The sequence below is a fragment of the Tupaia chinensis genome, unplaced genomic scaffold (assembly GCF_000334495.1).
Source record: "Tupaia chinensis unplaced genomic scaffold, TupChi_1.0 Scaffold000235_1, whole genome shotgun sequence".
Classification (NCBI taxonomy): domain Eukaryota; kingdom Metazoa; phylum Chordata; class Mammalia; order Scandentia; family Tupaiidae; genus Tupaia; species Tupaia belangeri.
The window spans coordinates 263,967-267,154 of NW_006159713.1; the positions used below are offsets into that span (position 1 = coordinate 263,967).

General features: G+C 51.3%; 1 protein-coding gene across 1 annotated transcript in view; it reads left to right on the forward strand.

Moving 5' to 3' along the window:
• The first annotated feature begins 343 nt into the window (after positions 1-343).
• CHD9 (chromodomain helicase DNA binding protein 9) overlaps positions 344-3,188 on the forward strand; it is a 352,905-nt gene continuing 350,060 nt past the window's right edge. The window contains 1 exon segment of the mRNA XM_014587776.2: positions 344-444. The gene's annotated coding sequence lies outside the window, so the exon portion shown is untranslated.

Below are 3,188 nucleotides of genomic sequence, written 5' to 3' on the forward strand. Positions count from 1 at the left end.
CTTCCTGCATATTTAAAACGAGAAGTGACGCCAAATCGGGGTAGTGAAAGCTGTTGGAGGAGAGATCCCTCAGCTCGGCCAGGAAAATCCCAGAATGAATCCCTGGCCAGGGGATGAGGCCTGACCGCCTCTCCACGCCTCCAAGAGAAACTCCAGCAAGTTCAAGTCCCAGTGTCCTCTAGGGGATGAAGGTGGTCCCGCCCAGCCCGCAGCTTGGCTACCCCGGACTCTTGGCGTGTGGGAAAACCGCCCACGTGGGAAACCCAAGCCGCATTTCCGCCCTGGGCTGCGCTCGCACCTCCCAGCTCGGTCCCCGCATGGCCGCTCGGCGCCCACTAGGTGGCGCCTGCGCTCCAGTGGGGGCCTCACCAGCGTAGACGAAAGCGGCAGATCGAACCTGAGTCCCAGGATTCCGGGGACTGGAGGGCAGCGCCGGCAGGCAAGGTAGGATTCCTGAGCCCCGGGGCGTTTCCCTAGAACCGCTGTGGTTGGGGTGGGTAGCGTGGCGGCCGCAGGTCACTGCTTGCGGTCTCCAGAGATAACCGGAGAAGTCGGAGCGGCCACACGTGTTGTTGCCCAAGGGGGGGGCCCCCGGAGACCCGCAGCCACCGAGCTGGGCCTAGGAGCAGAGCAGAACAGCAGGTCGCTCGCAGCACACAAACATCCTCCACTAGCCGATGCCTCTGGAAAGCATGCCCGACTCCCCAGACAGCAAGTCCTAGGGCAGAAAGCAGTTACTGTTTCTCGGCCAAGCTCCCCCAGTGCAGAAGCTGAGCGCTGATAAGATCTGAAGCACAGCTTCTTCAACTTGGCCACACATGGGCATGGGGTGGGGAGCCCTGAAAATGCTGGTGCCCCAGTTCCGCTCCTGAGATTCCTCTGTCTTGGGTGTAGGCTGGGGCCTGGGCATCTGGATATTAAGAACTTCCCAGGAGATTCCAGCTTGCAGACAAAATTGAGGACTCTGGATTTAAAGATCTAGAGCACAGCCAAGGGCGTTTGTTTGTTACTGCCTAGAGGGCTGAAGATTCTCTTCTCTGTCCCCTCTGTGGGTCATAGTCTTCATGTGCCTTTTAAGCAGGAAACACCTCTGCCCTTGAGATGTCAAAGCCAAGTTAAAGGGGCCAGTTGATGGCTTAATGTCACTGGACTCCCACGTAGTTGACCACGGTTCGAGTCCCAGATCCTGCAGCTTAAACTCACTCCGGGCACATGTGCATGCGTGCCCAAGATCCCTTGAGAGGAGAATGCAGGGAGAAGAAGGGATTGTGGTGTGACCACCACGCCCCCAAGGTTGATTTCTCTCTTTCTGTCTGCAGTGAGTGCACACACCCTATAGCAAAAATCTCTCTTAAAAACAAAAAAAGTCATGAGAAGAAGCCAGATTCCCTGACACACACACCAAAGAGCTGGTTCTGAAATGATTGAACTCAAAAGTGGGCAGGGAGGAACCAGCAATTAGCGTAATGGCTTTGTCACTGAGCTCCCATGTAGTTGACCATGGTTTGAGTCGCGTCCCCGGTGGGTTAAACTCACACCAGGTGCGTGTGCGTGTGTGCCCAAGATCCCAAGAGAATGGAGGAGAAGAGATTGAGGCATGGCGGTCCCCCTGGGGGGTGATTTCTCACTTTCTGTCTCCCCATCTCTGTCTTTCTGGTGAGCGTACACATCCTATAGCAAAAAATCTCTCAAAAAAAAAAAAAAAAGTTGGCAGGGAACAGAAAGACACCAGTGTGGAAGGCGATGGCAGACTCATGGGGTGGTGAGGATTGGGGTAGCTTGAGAATCCTCCCCTCTCTGATCCCAGAGAAGTTCAGGGGGCTGGCTTGAGCCAACTCTATTGTTTGCTAAATGTAGCCGAGCAGGCAGAAGAACCCTATAAACAAGTAAAAATGACCCCTTATATTTATATGACACCAAAGTATTGCCAGCATGGGCTTGGAGTCCCCAAAGTCAGCTCTTCTCCATGTGTGACCCTCGATAACTCACCGAACCATCGTCAGCTCCAGCTTCACCATCTGCAAAATAGGTATGGTGGTGTAACTCTTAGGGTTGCCGTGGGGAATATTAATGGTAGTATCTAGTGTTTACTACGGGCCCTCTCTGTGCCAGGCGCTGTGATAGATATTTTCTGTGTGTTGCCACATAGACCCTTCACTATAACCCACAAGGTGGTACTGTAAGTACCCCCAATTTGATAGCTGAGAAAGCTGAGGCTCAGAGAGGCCAAGGAACTTGTTTAGGATTCTAATTGCGAGAGGCGAAGGCCTTATATGCACCCAGACAGTATGATTCCAGAGTCCACGGGTGGAAGAACAATACTCTAATGTTTTCCTGTTGACTCAGAGGACATGGAGAAGGCACTTGGTACAGGCCAGGTGCCTGGCGTGTCCCCATAAACGCTTGCTATCATTGAACAAAGCACTTCCACTGAGTTGCTCCATTCGCTTCAATCAGAATATATTTCTGAGCCAGCCTGTGGCTTGTTGGATCCCAATGGCCAACTGAAGGGATCCAGTCTCAGACTCGGAGGCTTGAGAAGCACATGCTCAGGCATGCCCGAAATCCTGAAAGGAGGGAGCTAGAGGGGAGAATGAGTAATGACATGACCATCCACATGGGGGGGTACTTTTTCATTTTCCCTCTCTTTGTCTCTCTCCAGACCACGTGCGCCCTCTGGCATTTTTTTTTTTTTAAATTTGAAATTAGGGACCAGCAGATAATCTAATGGTTATAGCAGTAGACACCCACATAGTCAACTGCACTTCAAGTCCCGGACCGAGTGGCTTAAAACTCACACTGGGCATGTGTCCACATGCGCCCAGAATCCCAAGAGGAGAATTAAAAAGGGATTGCGCGTGGCCATCCCCCGAGGAGGTGATATTTCACTCTCTGTCTCTGTCTCTGTCTCTCTGGCAAGTATATGTGCCCTATAGCAAAAATCTCTCTTAAAAGTTTTTTTGGCAAGAATTATTTTATTTAACTTTACTTGTCATTATTATTTTCCAGTTTGCTCAGAGAGAGAGAGACAGAGAAAGAGAGGGAACGTGAGAAAGTAAGTGCCAGGTCCAGGACTTGAACTACGGTCAGTCATGTGGGAGTTCAGTGCCTTTCTTTAACCACCACGCCACCTGCTGGCCCCCTTAAAAATTGTTTTTAATTTAAAAAAAAAAAAAAAAGTATGTATA